Source organism: Lissotriton helveticus, chromosome 1_1, assembly GCF_964261635.1.
Source record: "Lissotriton helveticus chromosome 1_1, aLisHel1.1, whole genome shotgun sequence".
Lineage (NCBI taxonomy): Eukaryota > Metazoa > Chordata > Amphibia > Caudata > Salamandridae > Lissotriton > Lissotriton helveticus.
The window spans coordinates 2,081,979,650-2,081,999,721 of record NC_136057.1 but is presented as its reverse complement, the minus strand read 5'-3'; positions in this window follow the sequence as shown (position 1 = coordinate 2,081,999,721).

Sequence of the window (20,072 nt, the reverse complement as noted above, 5' to 3'; positions counted from 1 at the left end):
AGGCACTTCCAAAGAACTCTTGGGGAGCTGATTGGTGAAGTCTGTTGTCCCTGAGACTTCAGCAGGAGGCAAGCTCTATCTCAAACCCTTGGAGATCCTTCACAAGTTGATGAAAGTACACACAAAGTTCCTCTCTCCTTTCTTTGGCAGTCAGGCAACCACTGCAGGCCAATCCTCCAACTAGGTCTTCAGCTTAGGGATAGTCTCTCCTCAGTCTATCTGGTGCCTCTCCTCAGCAAAGGTTTCTTCTTGTTTCCCAGAAGTGATCTAAAGTTCTGGGGTCTGGGTCCTCCTTTTTTACACAGTTTATCTTTGTTCTCTGAAGGCAGAAAGGCCTTTGCCTAGTCCAAACCAGTTTTGGTCAGTGCTGGAGCACTCTGTTTACATGACTCCTTCATTCCTTTCACAGTGCAGGGCAGGGACATCAGACGCACCACAGGAGGTGGAGCCAGCATTGGGGAGGGAAGACACAGCCCTATTCTGGTCCCAGGTGCAACTCCTCCCTCCCATCTACATACAGATGTCTCTATTCAGCCCTGGGATAACTCACCCTGTCTCCTGGAATCCTCCATCCCCTGTCACTCAAACTCCAGAAAAGGAATACACAACCTAGCAGAGGCAGGCTTGGATGTTTAGACAAGAAAATACCTTCTAAAAGTGGTATTTTCAAACACAGAATGTTAAAACCAACTTCACTAAAAGATGCATTTTATCATTCTGAGTTCAGGCATACTAAACTCGAATTTCTACCTAGTTCCCTGAGTCAGTAAGAATTATAAGATGTAATAATCAAATTGCCTATTCTGGCCTATGCGTAACACGTGGCCTTGCAATAGTGAAACACAAAATTGGCTGTAATTCACTATTAGGACATGCCACACACATCAGGGCTTGTCCTACCTTGTACCTACAATGCACCCTGCCCTTGGGCCTAACATTGGGATGACTAATATGCAGAAAAGGAAAGGTTTAGGGACAAGCAAGTAGGTGCACTTGGCAAGTCTGCATACCAGTACCAGTCTGCACACAGGCTCCACAATGGCAGACCGTAGACACACCTCTACAGGCTGCTTCTGTGGGTGGCACAACCAGTGCTGCAAGCCCACCAGCAGCATTTGGTTTACAAGCCCTGGGCACACTCAGTGCACTGTACTAGGGTCTGGCAAGTGAATCAAACCAGCAAATTATGGAGTCACTAATTCATACATCAATTTACAATCGGGAGAGCATATGCACTTTAGCACTGATCAGCAGTGATAAACTGCCCAAAGTCATAAAACCAACAAAAACAGGTCAGACAAAATACAGGAGGAAGGCAAAAAGTTCAGGGATGACCCTGCAAAAGGGACAAGTCCAACAGTGAGTGAGCAAAATCACTATATGTGACCATGGAACAAGTCCATTTAAACATTCTGAATGCGGTGCCACCTCTCAGTTCAGTTCAAAACACCTCAAATAGTGCTTCTCCTCATCCTGGTGCCAGCTTCCCTTGTGTGTTTTGCTCCTGTCTCCTGCTCAAGACCCCCCCATGCTTCGCCTGCTATTCCATTTGTTCGCTTTGCATTCTTTGGCTCTTCACCCCTATCTGAATGCTCTTGCTTTTCTGTCTCTTCTCTCCTTTTCCAGCCCTATATATCTGCGTCACTTTTCCGCCTTTATAATTTCGCTCTTCACCTTTCTCTCCCTTCTTTTCTGCATTTTCCACCACTTTTCTGCCTTCATACTGCTGTTTGCGCCTTCATTTTGGCTTGTGTTTTACTGCCTGTTGCTTCTATTTTCCTGCCTTTTTTTCACTGCCTGATCCACCCTCTCACTTCACAGCACCCTTCTCACCTCCCAGAACTTATGTAATGGAGGCTGAAGCACCACTGCACTGCAGACACGTCAAAGGTGTGCCAAAGGCAAGCCCATCTGTGCCCATTCATGCCTGGACCACACCCACACCCAGCACCAGGAACCCAGGCTCTCATGGCACCAGCAGCTATACCGGCGCAGAGCTCCTGCCCATGGATTCTGGGTTCTGCAACCCAAACTGCTGCCACACCTCCTCCTGCTCTACAGCAGGTCCCTTCACCTGCCACCACTTCTGCTCCTTCTGCAATGCCGGTAGGTCCACACTTGCCACCACCCCAACCACAAAAACCACTACAACGCCTCAACAACTCCGCTACTCTTGCTCAATGCCCAATCACTCTGCAAGCACAGCAATGAGATCTGGAACACAATTACCTCCCTCACCTCGATGTTGTCTTCCTCACAGAGACTCTGCATCTGCACCCTACACTGCCTCAGTCATGCCCAGTGGATACAAGATAGTTCACCAAGACTGCATCAACAAAGTCGGAGGTGGGATCGTCATCATCCACAAAGAATCCACCCACTACACCACTACCACAGACAACACCACCCCATTCATGAAGCACCTATCAGGGAAATGTTTATTCCTCAGGATCTGCAGAAGATGTTACATGGCCCACGTTCAGGTACCTCAAACTCTGAATGATTTATTAGCGCAAAGTCTTAAAGTGGACAGGCGGGGGTAAGGGCATGGGTTGGGAACAGCTGGGAAGGAGATCTGAAAAGCAAAAAGTTAAACACAAAGGAAAACAACACTCTTATAAGCTGTGGTTCATAAGTTTCATATTACCGTTAAACACAGGTTAGTACTGGGTCACACTAATGACTAGAGAGCTTCTCTCAGTAGTTCTATGTATGCAAACAAGTTCTTTGTACTTCAAACTCAATTAGATGAACTCATTTTTCTCATGAGTTCTCTGTGTTCTAGATTGATCTCTAATATCAAATTAACTCCGAGACTCACATTCTTTCACATAAGACACTTAAAGACCACAATACTTAAAAGGTCTCTCTCGCCTTTACGGACTGCAGAACTGCGCCCCTCGTACATACAGCCATATGCACCAAAACAAAACTAGCAACACTGATTTGAGCACGCCCATCTTACTGCGCAGGGCACAGCATGTTCTGTATGGGTGTTTTGATGTGCCAGCCAGTCAGTGGCGGGAGCAGGCAGCTACTTCAACAGCAACACTTCGGTTGCAAAGCCTCAGGACGACAGGAAGCAGCCCAGAAGCATCGGTGCGAGGACTCTGTCTCAGGAAGTCTCGGGAGGAATAGTGAGCACAGCATGCAGGGTGTGGTTGTGTTTTATAGGGCCCGCCATGCCCATGATGTCTGCCCCTGGGAGATCTGTGTAATGTAGTCTAAACAGACTACACAAGCCTGAAAAGGAGAAAAAGCCAGTGTGTGCTGAGTAAGGCATACATGCCTTCAGGAACAACAATGGGGCCACAATGCTGCATCTAAGTAACAAGAAAGAGTAGACAGTGCTTAAAAGAACAAAAGGCTCTCTCTTGCCTTTACGGAGTGTGGTACTGCGCACCTCTTACATACAGCCATAGGCACCAAAACACACTTAACAACACTGATTGGAGCACACCTGTCTTACCACGCGGAGCATGGCCTGCTCTATACTGGTGCTAGATGCGCTAGCTGGTATGCGGTGAGTGCAGGCACAGACTTCCTCAGCAAAGTGGTGGCTGCAACGCCCCAGGAAGACTGGAAACAGCCCAGCAGGACTGGGAGAAGGACTCCGTCTCCGGAAGACTTGTGAGGAATAGTGAGTACAGCATGCAGGGAGTGGCCATGTTTTATAGAGCACGTCCAAGATGGCTGCCTCTGGGACATCTGGGTAATGTAGTCTGAACAGACTACACAAACCTGAAAAGGAGAAAAAGGCAGTGTGAGCTGAGTAAGGCATTCACCCCCACAGGCACAAGAATGGGTTCACAATGCTGCATCTAAGGAACAAGAAAGAGTATTTATTTAATATATTTGTAGAGCGCAAAACCTGTCACCCAAAGGGCATCCTGGCGCTAGAGTAGACAGTACATTGCACAGCAACAGATACATGGATGGCTAGAAACAGTACATAGGGCAGCAGGACTATCAGTGATGACACATACAGCATGATCACCATCACGCTGCAAGGGCTGCCTTATGAGCTTTCCCATACAGAGGCTTGGCCCAGATGAGCAAAGACATTTGGGAAGCTGCTGCCAAAGGTAAGCATGGGACGGGCTCTGGACGGCACACCACCCTAATTCTGACAACACCTCAACTTCCAACGCAACATAGATGGGAAAAACTACCTTCAGAGGCACCCTCGCCTACAGACCTCCAGGACCATGCCACAGCTTCTGCGATGCTATCCCGGACTCTATCACCCCCCAAGCCACGGACACCGAGCACTACATCTTCCTCAGAAAGCTCAACTTCCAACAAACCCCACTCACACTGCAGGAAACACGTTGGACGGTGTCTTCACCACCAGCAACAGTCAAATATAGACACACCACCGAGATCACCTGGACAGACCATGCAATCATCCACTTTACCCTCACACAGCCCCCAGCACCGCCAACAGACCAACCAGCACCTCACACTGCAAATGGAACAGAGTATCCGAAAGCCAATCGACCAATGCCCTCAACATCGCACCTCCCGACACCTCCACCAACCACAAACAGCCTGTCAAAAACTTCACCACCTAGGTGACTGATAGCACCAACTGAGTAGCCCCCATCAAACCCACAACCCCTACAGATCCTCCAAACAAGCCAGTCGGTACACCTTGGACCTCAGAATAATGACACAAAACGCAACTGCAAAAAAAAGGATATGACGCACCACAAAGGAACCTTCAGCCTGAACTACAGTCAAAAGATCACTCAACCAGTACCACTGACTCCTAAAAGAAACATGAAAGAACAACTTAGACAGCCGCATCCAAGCCAGCTGCATGCACTTCACCCAGGCATAGATTTATCCTATTGCAATGTGGAGGCAGCTGGGAGCGTGCCTTACATGATTTTGCATTTCAGCCTACAGTGGGGGACCACATAGAGCAATACTTTGAAAACACAGAATTAGATGTCTTTAATTAATGGTGTTTGAGGGGTGTATAAGGGTGTTATGTCATCTGCAGACAGCCAAGCAGCACAGCAGCTGACACAGACTACACTGGACCACAGAACTGTGCAGGATAGGTTATGCAAATTAGAAAATAAGGATCAAACAGCATGCTGAAGGTGATAAGGCAGGGAAAATGCTTGCCTGATGTTTGCAGTCGAATAGTCCTAAAATCCCAATTGGTGCCATTTGAGACAACAGGGATTTGATTGTTAATACCTAGGATGAGATTAACTTTTTATGCAACGTTGTACGCCTCGCACCTGATAGCAGATGTATCTGATGTAACAGGATTTTTATATGGGGTTATGCTTTCATCGATTACTGTACTTCAAAGGGCATAACTGGAGTAACCAATCAACATACAGGAGATACAGACAGTAATGGCACAAATGGTTAGAGACAAAACACCGGGACCAGATGGGTTCTCAGTGGAATTCTATGCAACTCATGTCTCTGTGGTTGCACCCCAGTTGCTGTGGGTATCTGAGACAGCCAAACGGACAGAGAACTTATATGCCTCTTTGGGGGGAGTCTCTGCTTGTTGTTTTCCAAAAATTAGGCTAAGACCCCTTAAAGGTGACATCTTATTGCCCACTTTTGCTATTAAGTCTAGATTATAAAATTGGCTTACCAGAGGAGCATCAGACTTGTTTCCATGTCAAGGGATTTAGGCTAGAATCAAAACCAATCAAGTATCTGGGGTTGAATATTGACCATGGAGAGAGGGACTTGGTTGACTGCAATCTAGGTGGTGCTTGCATCGATTCAACAGTCTCTGCTTGTAGGAAGTTGGGTTACTGATTGAAGGGGGTGAAAACCTACTCAAGCAGCAGCCACAATTTCTGTCAGAGGGAATTCATAACCAAACCCCAAACTAACCTGTGCTCAACCATATGACAGCTTGGCACAAAAGCAGTCATGCTTAACTGCAAATGTGTAAAGTATTTATGCAGTACTTCAAACAGTAATTAAGTAAAAGCAGAACACAAGAAAAATACCACACCAATTTAGAAAAATATAGTAAAATTTGGTAAATAATTTGAGACCATACTGCCAAAAATCCAATCAGTAGAACTGATATATAATTTTAAAGATTTAAATGGAAATAGTGCCTAAAAGCAAAAAGTGGCGAATGTGGTTATCTGGTCGGGACAAAGTCAAGAACTTAGGCCGGCCACGATGGAGCATGGGCCGGGTATAGAGTGAAGTTAGACATGCTGAACAAACTACCTTAAATCCTAGTTTGCAGTTCCGAGGAAGCTGTGAGGTTAAAAAGCAGAGCCCTGCATCATCATCAAGGATGCTATTTATGAGGGGCTTGCAATGCAAAGTCGTGCATCTAAGTGTGTCACACACTGATGACTCTGAAGAAACTGTGAGGTTGCTATCTGGAGTCCTGCATAGCCATTGAGGATGCTGTTGACAAAAGGCTTTCATGCGAAGCCCTGCGTTGAAGTTACATTGTGCAGTGGCAGTTAGGAAGAGGCTGTGAGTTGTTATATGAGTTGTGGAGTTGAGGATGTGTCATGCTGCCGTGGTTCCCATGCGGCTGTGAGAAGATGTGTTGCACTGCATTGGTTCTGCTAACAGGATCACAGCTAGGCTGGCAGAGCACTTGCAAGCCCCCATCCAAGGGTCTAGGCACCACTTGGAGGGCAAGACTCACAGAAAGCAGAGGCCAAGTTCTGGGTTCAAGGTGGTTGGTGCCTTTTTTTGTCCCTGAGTCTCTGATCATGAGGCAAGCCAATTAGGCCTTGGAGTCTCTCTGGTGGTCCTAGTTCAACATGCAGGTCCAGTCCTTCTGTCTCAGACATCAAGGCAGCAGAGAAGTAGTCCTTCTGGCAGAGCAGCACAGCAGTCCTTCCGAGTCTTCGACAGGTCGAGAGGTGTACTGAAGTGTTTAGTCTGAGGATTCACTGTCTATACCTGGTGCCCACTTTGAAGTAGGAGAAGGTTCTGGAGTTCTCCCCCCTCAGAGGTGTTTGGAATTTCCTGCTTCCAGCCCTGGCCCTAGCTTGTCTGGAGTTACAAAAGAATAGTGCTAAAACCCTTTGTGAATATGGCCGACAGAGCCTTTGTGATGCGCAAATGTGGTAGATGACAGCCCACCCCCTCATCAAGTCAGAATGGCCCGAACTGCCAGCAATTATTTCCCTTTGTTTCACTGTCTGGGAGCAATACACAAAGGCTAACTTCCAGCTATACCTAGACATGTGACCCAGGATACAGGCAGCAAACAAAATGGTTGGAAGAAGAAAATGCCAACTTTCGAAAAAAGCGCATTTTCAGAATTGTCACTTAAAATTCGACTTTGCCATTAAAGAGGGCTTTAAAATACAATTCTTTAGACACTGAATTCAACATTCTGACCTACTTCCAATAAAAAGTTACCACTCATTATATGCCACAAGGGAGCCCAATGTTATCCTATGGGAGAGGTAGGTCTTACAGTAGTGAAAAATGAATTTAAGAGTTTTTCACTACCAGGACATATAACACTTAAAAGTACATGTCCACTTTTTAAATACAACAAAAATGAGATTCAATAAAATGGAGTAGTAAGGCCAAATGTTTGGGGGAAGACCTGCCCAAGGCAGACAGGTCTAACACTTCAGTTTTGGATTGTCCTGCCGTTTTCAACCTTGGGTTGTATTGCTCTTTTCAAAATGTTGGTATTACTCAGGCGATTGCATTTCTCTTTGGCTTTGCCAGTGGTGTAAGGAAGCCCTTCTTCGGCGATCTGCAGGTGCTGCTCACCTCTTTGATCCAGGTGAAGGGCCACCTTTGGGTGTCAATGAAGAAGCTGTGTGCACCTCCTGTGGAGAGTGGACTAACATCTCTAATTACAGATTCTATTATGCAGCTGCACAGTTGCAGTGGCATGTGAGGTGGTGTGGGAGAGAATGTTTTGTTGAGAGTGTCAAGATGGTGCTTTAAGATCTATGTACAAAGAAAAGGCCCGAGACGCACCTGTTGCCCGGATCCGTCTCCAGACTTCAATCCCATTTTATGGGGGAATCCCACTCCTCCACCTACTCGTCGTATGCCAGGGGAGTCTCAATTCTGATGCGCCGGGGCCTCCCTTGGCAGACCGCCCGGGTACTCCTCGATTCGGACGGCAGATATGTGATCCTCCCTGGTTTACTACTGGCTCATCCCGTTACGATTGCTGCGGTCTACGGCTCCAACTCCGATGACTCCGAATTTTGTTATCACATCTGGCACCTCATCTCCTCCTGCGGCCCCGCGGCGGACGTTTCGGGTGGAGATTTTAATGTCACTCTATCGGTGACCTTGGATCTGTCGGGCTCCTATACATTCCATCCACATGCAGCTGCAGGTCTCACTTCAATTTTAACTGATATCGCTCTTTATGATGCTTGGCGCCACTTCCGCTCCGATTCTCGGGAAGGCACCTGCTTCACAGGCGCAAGGGGCTGTTGGTCGGGGCATTGATGTTTGGCTGACCTCGCCGGACTTTCTGTCTTGGTTCACCGATGCAGTGCACATGGCTCGCACCTACTCTGATCATGTGCCGGTCCAGATTCGTTTCAGGCCTCCTCATTCCCTGCGACGGGCCTTCACTTGGTGTCTCTCCCCTAACGCTCTTCGGGCTTCTGCTTTTTGTGCGGACATCAAAACCGCAACAACCAACTATTTTGATTTAAACACGGGTTCCGTTGATTCCGCCTCCCCATTATGGGAAGGATGAAAGGCCGTCATTAGGGGCGAATAGATTTCTAAACAGGCCATCGTCCTCCGCTCTATTCGTGCCACTCTGGCTAAGCTCGAGGAGGAAATTAAGGACATGGATGCTGCCCAGACTGCACACCCTAGTCCTGAGATGCTGGCGTTACTTCGCCAAAAACACACCGAATTCTCGGATGAAGCTGGCCGTGAACTGTCTTTTTTGGGCAGAGAGGGTTGGGCGCGTCGCTTTGGTGAGGGGGACCACCCGGGGCGTACTACTGCCAACCTTCTTCATCCACCGCGAGCTGCCTCCTATATAACGGCCCTCAGTGATTGTGGCCCGGACAAGACAACCTCCCAGGAGGACATAAAATCCAGTGTTCTCAATTTTTATTCACAACTCTATTCTGCTGGTACTCCTCTGCCAGGGGAGGATTTTGATCAATACTTTGAATCTATTGCGCTGGTCGGGCTGGGAGACTACCACCGTAAATTCCTCGATTAACCATTTTCCAGAGAGGAAATACTGGCTGCCATCAGTAGTCTACCTGGAGACAAGGCCCCTGGCCTGGATGGCCTGCCAACCTCGTTCTACAAAACATTCGCCGATCTCTTGGAGCCCCATCTGGAAGCTATGTATAATTAATCTTTTGATACCGGTCTCTTCCCGCCATCCTTGCGTGAGGCGTTGATAACCTTGCTTCTCAAACCCGACAAGCCTGCCGACTGTCACAACTCCTACCGCCCCTTTCCCGTATAAACATTGATAACAACATTTTTCCTAAATTGATCTCCTCCCGCTTTCTTTTACTTATGCCCACCATTGCTCTCCCCGATCAATCAGGTTTTATTCCCGGTAGGGCAACCCCGCACAACCTATGTACTATCTTCTCAGTTTTGCATCAAATTAATCCTAACCTACAGGCGGTGGCCGCCCTGCTGGACGCCCCTAAGGCATTCGATACGCTGGAGTGGCCCTTTTTATTTTACATCTTGCCGTGTATAGGCTTCAGTGAAATCTTTCTGCGTAAGGTTAAACTCCTTTACACCAATCCCTCGGCACGTCTCCGCATCAATGGTCAGGTCTCCAACCCTATTAGTATTGTTTGTGGCACGCGCCAGGGGTGCCCGTTATTGCCCATCGCAATGAAGCCTTGGCTGCCAGGCTTCAGCAGCACCACACCCACATTGGTTTCTCATCCCGCTCCCTGCTCGTCTCAATGTACGCGGACGATGTTACTCTATATGTCCGCCATCCTCAGGAGAACCTCAGCCCCTTGGTCCGGGAAATCATACGCTTTGGTGGGTTTTCAGGCATCCAGGTGAACTGGAGCAAGGCTGTTCTATTCCCCTTGACGGATGCCACCGTGCCATTCCCACCTGACTTTCCGTTTGTGTGGGCTTCTGGCCCCACGTGCTATTTGGGCATCTGGCTGATTAGGGATCTGGATGAACTGTGGAGGTCTAACTTCGGGTGTGCGGTGGACTGTCTGGAATCCAGGATTCCATTGTGGAGCCGATTTCCCCTTTCTTTTGCGGGCCGAATCGCAATCGCCAAAATGGTGGTCCTTCAAAATTTCTCTATCTGTTTTTAAACATCCCTCTCACTTCTCATTTCTTTTGCAAATTACGCTCCCTAATCATTTCGTTTGTTTGGGCGGGTAAATAGCCATGAGTAGCTTATGATATCCTTACTCTCCCCATGTCTGCTGGTGGGATAGGCGCGCCTGACTTCAGGATCTATGCTTTGTGTGCCCAGGCCAGCTTCCTGCATTTTTTGATTCACCCTACCCCTTATCAGCCTCACGTCGCAGTCGAGACGGATGTAGCTTCATCCTGGCCTTTGTCCACGGCTTTGTTCGTGCCCGCGGTGCGCCCTCGGGCAGAGGTCGACACGGTCGAGACTCTGTGATGGGCCTGGTCTGGCCTGCGTCGGCTTTCTAGCATCCCTCAACTCTCTGCCAACTCCATGCCAATAGTAAACCATCCAGATTTTCCCTTGCTTCAGTCTTCCAACATGTCTAGACATGCGACGTGGTTGGGTTTGAGGACGGTGGCGGATCTACCCAGAGAATACATTCTACTCTCTTCCTGATTCCTCATGGCTGCGGGACACGCTTTTATTCTATCAGATGCGTGCCACTTACCGGAAACTGCATCCCGCATTCCCTCAGCCCCCGCCCACCATGCTTTGGATTTCATATATACTTCCCCGTCGCCGCACAAATTGGTCACCAAACTATACGCTCTCACCCTAGTGCCTGCCCCCTTTTCCTCTGATCGAGCGCGGGTGGCATGGGGTGCGGATCTCGGTAGAGACATTTCGCAGGCTGACTGGTTATGTTGCTGTAATCAGACGAAAAAGCTGTCACTGAACTACCGGCTCCGTCTGATCCATTTCAAGTATTTGCACCGGCTGTACCGCACCCCAATGTAGCTCCACAGGCTGGGGCTAATTCCTGAGGACAGTTGTGTGCGTTGCGCTGCTCCTGCCACGGACTTTGCCCATTTAGCGTGGCTATGCCCTAAGGTCTCTGAGTTCTGGTGGGTGGTGTGTTCCACCATCTCTGACCAGGGGCGGTGGGTGACATTTGAAAGTGGTGGGGCGCAAAGTAATTAGCATCCAGCACCGTAGCGAGCGAGCGCAGCGAGCGCGCCCAAACCCCAAAAGGGGCGTTTGGGGGGATAACCCCCCCCCCCCACGAAAATTTTGAAAAAAAAGAAGACAAATCGTGCATTTTCAAGCAAATTTGAGAAAGCAGGAAGGTTAATAAAGCAATTATGAAAGTGCAGTTATTACATTAATAGATGGCATAACATAGGTAGCTGCTTATTCAGTATAACCACAGAGCTTCATACATTCCGTCCTATTACGCTCAGGTGCTGAATTCAGACTATAAGACTTTCATGAAAATCTCAGCTCTAAGAGTAGAAGAAGTTGCTCAGCAGTTGGGAAACAGCCTTCACAAGCATTGGGAAAATGAGAGGCAATTACTTGAAAGCAAACTGAAAGCAATGCATCAAGTAGTAACTTAAAGCAATGCATCCAGCAAAACTGTGCATGCAGTCAACCATACAAAAGTAAACTAAAGCAAGTGTGAACCTGTGAACCTTCACTTTGAAAGCAGGGTGCTAGTCAACAGGTCAGTCACATACATTTAAACTGAAGAAGAGTACACCTCAGCATGCAGGCACCAACATAAAAGCACCAAGCAAGTCAAACAGTTTAATGAAAGAAAAATGAAAGCAATACATCCAGCAAACTAGACAGTGACTCAAAAAGTAAACTGAAGCAAGTGCACACTGAAAGGAATGCGCAGTCATTAGTCAGACATTCACATAAAAGCAACTTACCAAGACACCTAATCAATTACATGGGAAAAAACTTGAGCCAATGCATCCAGAAAACCAGACCAGCACACCAAAGCATCCCACCACTGATAGGATGGCAGCTGTGCTCTTAGGGTCACCCCTCAGTTTTTTGGCAGGGTTGAGCACCCCCCACTTTTATGCCCTGTGTGTCTGAAAGGGAGACAGGCAAAAGGGGTCATAATGGGACATCGGGCACAGCCACTTTGTAATCGAGGTCACCCACCCAGCTCAAGACTGAGTTACAGGCTGATCCTAAATCTTTAAACAACCACAAGGGTCTCCAGCTAGTTGGTTCTTGAGCCAAAAGAGTCCTCAGCTCACTGGGAGTCTTTACATCGCGCCTGAGATGACATGACAATGTCCCTTAATCCGGAGCAACTGTGGGGACTGGTCTGGGTCTGGATCTGGATCTGACTTGGTACGAGCAGGATACAAAAAGTAACGGGTAGGTGGTAACCCACTTCAAGTGAAGGAGCTGTAAGGAACCTACGCGCACTGGTGTTGATACCACTAACAGGGCAGCTCTGGCTTTCTCAGGGTGGGTGTCAGCTGTGTGATGAAACCAGCATGTGAAGCAGTTACCTCAAACAAACTAAAACCAATGCACTCATCAAGACAAGGATTTACATGAAATCAAATAGAAAACCACCATCAAGCCAGGTAGTCACCTAAAGGCAAATTGAAGTGACTGCACACTATGGGAAGTGCACTTCACCAGCCAGCCTATTACACTAAAGGAAAATAAAAGCAATGCTCCCAGTAAACAAGACAACATAAATTGAAAATGTTTCCCCGCAGGACCAACAGTCACAAAAAGTAAAGAAACAGAACGAAGTCAGAGGCACTCCAGGAATCCAGGTAGTCACACAAAATCATAACTGATTGAGCAAAGTGTGTACTGAAAACTATTGCAAATAAGACAATTATATCAGAACAAACTAGTCACAGGAAAACAAACGCATGCACCCATCAAGCCGTGCATCACAAGTCAGCAAACTGAATCCAATTAAACCAGCAATACTTGGTGTCACCCAAAAGCAAAGTATAAAGTGCACTTCAGCACCCGAGATGCAATATGTACACACAAGGTAGTGGCACTCTTACCTGCAATAGGCGTACTTTTTGCCCTTCTTGCCCTGGACGGTTTTCGGGGAGTCGTTGGAAGCGGGGGAATGCTGCAGGAAGTAGTTCATGCGGGCTTTCCAATCTTTCAAACTAAAAAGGAAGAATAAAAAGGCACGTTAAAAACATGTCCCTCTTGGCAAAAGCGAAACAAGTGTGACAACGAACTACAGTAAGCATGCACAAAGAATGACAGGGGTCACAGTGGGGGATGGGCATGCACAAGATCACATGGCGCGGCCGCAGCGCTGGAAGCAGCGTGCATCTAATTTTCACACACCCACTCACTCGCGCTCTCAGACACCCCGGACTTTTCTAGTCGATTCCAGAGCCAAGTATGCGGCACAAGCTCGAAAGAACCACCACAATCCCGGAAGTGACCTTTACACCAAGGTGCGGTGAAGGCGTCTCAAAGTAAAGCTGATAATCGCTTTCCTGCACTCTACATATCATCGCGTATTTACAGACGTTTATGTTAACCCTTTGTTCGGCTCATTTATCGGGCACTGATGGGATTTTGGGAAGGAAGGCAATGTACCCAGATGTGGGTATCGGTCGCAAAAGATATACTCGCCCCCCTTAGTAAAAAAAGGAAATCTTCCTAAGTACAGAAGAACGAACCTCTTAGTCAGCCCTTTGGGGCGCTTCAAATCGATCTGCACTTGCATATTTCTGCAGCAGATGTATTAACCCGCTGAGCTAAATAAAAGGGGATTTCACACCAATTTAAGTGCACTGGCGAGAAAAAAAACACCTTTCTGTTACAATATTCTTTAGGACGACTTTGGAAATCATAATCGATTCCATTATCATTTTAATTACATAAAAATAACTAGTTATACAGCCGCCATCGAATGCCGGGGTAGCCTAGCCAACAAGGATGCTACATTGAGGACGGTAGTCAGAACAACTGGATACTCGCAGTGAAGCGCGCCAACGAATGGCCAGGGGTAGTAGGTGCTATATAAATGCAATTCCCAGTTTCCCTCGTAATACAATAGGTACTATCCTGGGATTCGGCAGAACTCCCTTCCCATCCAAAACTGTTTAATATACATTTGCAACAGAGGTCAACTGACAGCAAACATGACGTACATATAAACACTGCGCAGACAGGGCTTACAGGCAACTCTCGCCAGCAGTTCTGCAAACAAGAACACACCAAGCCCAGACTACTGCATGTGATCACTTTCAGATGCTGGTAACATTCCTACTCCCATGGGTCCCGCTGCCCCTGTTCCTTTAACCCTACTGCAAGACCCACCTCCTGCCTCACAACACATGGATTTGATCAACCTCATCGCTGGTACACACATCTGCTTCCTAGGACCGGTTTCTGGCATTAGAGCTGTCTTCAGCCAGGCTTGCTTGAATCCAGTGGCAAAGTGAGCAAGGTACTCGCGTCTGAGCATACCCTGCCAACTTATGGCGAACAAAGCGGTACAAAAGGGGTTGGTGATGGACGGAGCATCTGAACCAATCAAACACTCACACCCAGTCAATAGATCTGGGTTTAATCCATCACCATTCTTTAGCCCACTCTGCCACCCCAGTTCAGACATGGCCTGCTGCCTGTCAAGCAGAGATGTTTTGAGGCATGGGCAAAGTGGGCTCAGGCCTGGGGCCTCTGCCTTTAGCGCCCCCCCTCCCCCCCCATAGAGCCAGCTCTGTTCTGCAGAGAGTCTTGCCCTGACAACCTTGAATAATATTTAAACAGATTGTTGTACATAGCGTTTTTCTATCATTTATTGTTAATATTATGAAAGTCTATTACAGACATATTGCAGACAAAATGTGTTTATGATTCATGCAAAATCCATACAAAATATTCTTTTAGATCAATACAGAACCTCACATGTGAGAAATGGGTGGGTGTCACAGAGATATTAGTGAGCCGCTGCTGTGTTACAAGACTGAAAACATTTACAACAAGGGGTGGTGATGGACAGAGTCTCTGAATTAAGCAGAGTACTCTCACCCAGTCAAGAGATCAGGGCTAGATCCAACACCGTTTTTTAGCTCATTGCACCATCCCAGTTTCAGAACCTGGCTGTATGCAAGACTGAAAACACACATCACTATCCCTGAATATCACATTTAGAATCTGACCCAAGAGGGCATGAAAGAGATGAAACTGGATCCTAAAATCAAAGCTGTTCCGAAAATGGGCCCCTAAATACATTTGACCCAGGGCCCGCAAAGTCCTTAAAATGTCCCTGCTGCTGTCTATAGCCACAATCCAGCTTTCAGGACAGGGAGAGAGCTGGCAACAAATCACAGAAAACAGAGTCTCAAAGTGACACTGGCATTGCAAGGGCACCCTAATGAAGAACTGCATCTGTGCAGCCAGGAGGCACAAAGGCCGCCCCATCATGGCACCAGCTTCATCCACTCGGTGCATCCGCGCCAGCATTTGCCGCACACAGACCCGGGTCCACAGTTTACTTCTGGAACTAACTCATTAATAGGTGGATGTGGATCAGGGGGGAGAAATAGAGAAGCACGCATGAAAGTGATTAAATCTACTAAGCATTTTAAAGTAATGAGTAGTTGTGTGTTGTTTTTATCTATGAACGACATAGCCTTAAGTTTGCAGAACATTTCATCTTGACCCATCTGTTCTACTAAACAAGGTGAAGGGCACATTGAATTGTCTCTGATTTCTGTATTATCATTAATATTTTCTATTTTTTTTTTAAAACAAGAAGCGTAACCACAATATGTTGAAAATGCCGTACTAATTTTTAATTCTATAATCAATTATATTCGACAATATTTATGGTTCTTCCGATTCCTCCAGGAATTCATTCATCCTCCTCGGAATTTAAAAAAAAAATCACAAAGGTTTAAAACATTTCTTCTTTCCCCTTAAACAGAGACCCTGGTCTACAGAATAAAAAACTGACTGAAGACGTCGTTCCCTTTTCAGAATTGCTTCCTGTTAGTAAACAGACCCCCTCCATTGCCGCAGCTCTTGTTATGTATTCCCACCATTGCTGTTCTTTATTACTGATGTATTACTTTATTTATTTTGAGAATTTGAATAGCACCGACTGTAGTCGAGGGACATGGGGGCGTTGGGTGTGTGCTGTACACTTCAGCACACATCACATGCAATGCGTGGGCGTTTCCGAGATATGAACGCATTTCACCTTGTTAACACCTGCTTCAAGGTGGTGTTATTTTTTTATGTTTATTCCAGTCTGGTAACGTAGCAGGTGACGTTTTAAAAACCTATAGGGGTATGCACTGATCCGTCCAAATCACGAAAGTAGTGCAAAGCGCCTTTTTACTCAAAAAAGGGCAGCTTCCCAGCGCAAAACATTTGCGCTACAAAGTGAAAATCTTTGCATGTCACCGTCACGTTGCAAAACAGCAAAGCCTTAGTAAATGTGGGCCATGTTGTTTCTGTGTCACACCAAAGCCAGGCAGTGTAGGTTCTATGTTACCTGGGTACAGATCTGCTAGTTAAAATCGGTGCTATCAGTGCGAGACAGTGGTGCTGTTTGAAAACCGAGACTGCTATGCTTTATGTGTAACGCTCTCTTTGTCTACAGAAATCTCTTGAGAGCTCAGTGGAACCTTAAAGACAGCCCTGCGATCTACAGCTAAAATCGGAATATTCCGACCCCCTTCATGTAATGGACGACGGGCTCGAGCAGCTTACACAACAGGCTGTACGTTATGGTTTTAAAAAGCATTGGTAAATGCATTAGGTTTTGGAAATACAACATTTTTTACAAGTCGTCCTGAAAAAAAAAACAATAACGGGAGAAAGGTTCCCAAAGTTTTCTTACCGCGGCGCCGACATCCTAGCAGTGCGTGCGTCAGACAGTGTGTGTGCCACGCCACCCCCAAGCGCGGCATCCAATGGGATGCTGCACCGGTGGACAGCAGCGCAAGGATTGGCTAGCGTGGCATATTTGCTGCTCGCCCTGTCGCCCTCTGTAAACCCGGGCTGTGGCAGGCGAACAGCACCCCTGGGTCCCGCTGGGGACCTTATAGTGCGCATGCTTGGGAAAGTTTTCAACTTTCCCAAGCATGCACACTATAAGTTCCCCAGCGGGACTGCCCACTACGGTCTGCTGCAGTCTGAGTGTCTGTCACTCAAGCTGCAGCAGGCCACACCCCCCCTGCGCATTCCCGGCGGCTGATTGTTCAGCGCAATGTCTTTTATTTAGATAGGCCGGCGGCCGCGATGCGTCCATGGTGGCTGGTGGGGCTACGCCCCTACGCCCCAATGGACGCACCGCTGCTGTCTCTGACATCTCCGGCGCTGCAGTGCACCCCGATCCACCCCTGTGCCTTCTCGGCTTCGTTAAATTCTGTCCTGATGCTTCTCGACGTCTGATCTCGATGCTGCTGGTCCTTGCTAGGCGCAGGGTGGCCATGTGTTGGGGTCGTCGGCCTGCCCCCAAAGCCGAGAGTTAGTTGGAGGATGCATCTCGGTGCCAGACTCTCCTATTGGAGTTCTGGGATTTATTGCCTGCCAGGTCTCGACCTGTTGACATTTGGGGCCCTCTGGTTACCTATCTTCTCTCTCGTTCCCATCCCAGTGGCGCTGTCTCTCCCGCGCTCCCCGCCGGCCCTGTGTCCGCCGCGGCCGCCAGTGCTGGTCGTTGACTGCTATCTCCCTTTCCATAAGCGCCCCCGCTTTTTTAGTACCCCCACTGATGTTGCTATTTTGTGTGTGTTCCCCCTGGGGGGGAGGGACCTCGGTGTAGTGGAGCTGTGATTTCAACTTTCACATTTTTTAATTTGCTGCAAGATGTAATCTACCTGTTACTAAATGCTTGCCCTGACCTGTATTTTGTCGATTTGAGCTGCAGCATTGCATGGTGTATTGTGTCTGCCATGATTTTCCTCAATAAAGGTTTTTGAAAATCAAAAACAAAAAAGATCTTTGTACAAAGAAGGGCGGTCATGCCTTCTAGTCACCATAGCTGACTTTGTGATCCTAGCAGCAGTTCATAATGTGCACCCTTGACTTGATGCAGTGATCTGGGTGTGGGATGATTTGTTCCTAGAGGAGAAATTGCGATCATTTGACAATCTAAGATAGGTTTATAACTTAGGGCCAGGGCACTACCTATTGTATAATACCATAATACAACGAACAACAGAAAATTCTAGCACTGGACATGAGGCTTTGCTGACACATGGCACTGCTAGTGAGGCAGTCACTCATGGGAATCACTTCACTAAAAAGCCAGGGGTAGCAGAGGTGACACCACATCATGTCCCTTAGACCCGAAGACATCTCAGGAAGTGTTATATGGTCTGTCAATGAATCTTCCTGGAAGGGGTGTTACATTATCTTAATCCTGATGACATCACAATCTCTGCCAAGGCAGAAGTTAAAATAATCTTAGTTGCACAAATACATAATAAAACAGGTTACTAACCTAGATCAATGTCTATTTTATAAACCACCCACATGTTAAATAAGGTACTGACATGGTTGGAACATTGTACAGTTCAATTTTTTAATGCACAAATAAATATGTGTTTGTTGCAAGAAGTAAGCATAGGAGGGAAGAGGAGTTGGCCTAACGGCTAGGGCACTCGATCTCGGACCTGGGGATCTGTGTTCGAGTCTCGGCAACGACGCCAAAACCTCCTGTGATTCTGGGCAAATCACTTAATCTCCCCGTGCCTAAAATGAATGTGTGTCCGTCCTCATGTAACGTAAAGCACTCTGATACCTGATTCGGTTCGGGTCTAGTTCGCGCTATATAAAACTCTGCAAAAAAAGCATAGTGTCCCTAAAACAGAAAATTACACTTTAAATGAAATTATTCATAACTCAGAATCACAATTTAATAGAATGTGTACTATATAACTTAATGATAAAATGTATTAGAAAATTACAGAAAGACACAAAAAGATTTTTTTTTATTGTTGGTTTTTTCCACCTCTACGTCTTAATGTAGGTCAATGAGAATGTTATTGACATAAATTGTTACTTAGCTTTAGTAATGAATTTTGATTAGCATCAGATGTAAGGCATTATCACTCACTACAACACATAGATAAGGTTTTTAGTCAAACACATCATTTTATATGTGTTCACAATAATACAAATCGCATCTTGTTTAAACATCTGTACTTTTATTTCATCTTTTTAATTTTATGCAGCAGAGTATAAATTGCCCTGCTATATACTTGTTTAACCAAGCCAGTTTGTAGCCTTAGCTGCAGAATGTAAACATTTCACATCCCAGCACCGTTTATCTTCTGTTCTATTTTTGGCATTCCCTTCACCACCTCTGAGGCAAGGGGTCACAAAGGTAGTGCCATGGGTCACAAGCAAAAAGCCAGGGGTCGCAGCTTTAACCCTTTGTGACCCATAATAAATAGCCATGTAGTCACTTGCCTTTACTCTGCATTGTTACAGAAGCTGGGAAACCAGATGGTGAGACTGAAGGAGTTGTGGGAGGCGTGCGTATGTCACAAATTGCCCACCGAATTCCTGGCAAGATGCCTCAGCAGTGTGAAGTTAATCTCCAAGTATTCTAGACTAAAATACACACAATTTATGTACAAAATACATATCTGACCCCAAAGAGAATAAGACAAATGCACCAAGAGGTATCGACTAAGTGCACCTGGAGTGCTGACATGGATGCAAACTTTATGTATATGGACTGGCAATGTTCGGTGATATTACAGTTCTGGGAGGAAGCGCTTGGCTGTCTATCTGAATTAAATGGGAGTCTGGCTTATAGAGAGATCGTGGCTTACCTTTTGGGGGTTGATGGTGCGCACTAAATAAACTACCATTACTAAACAATGAGGAAACCCAGATAAACCCCACAAGACCTAGGTATGTAGCAGTACAAAAACAATTGATACCAAAGGGAATTATTTTAAAATGAATAGTAAGCAAAACA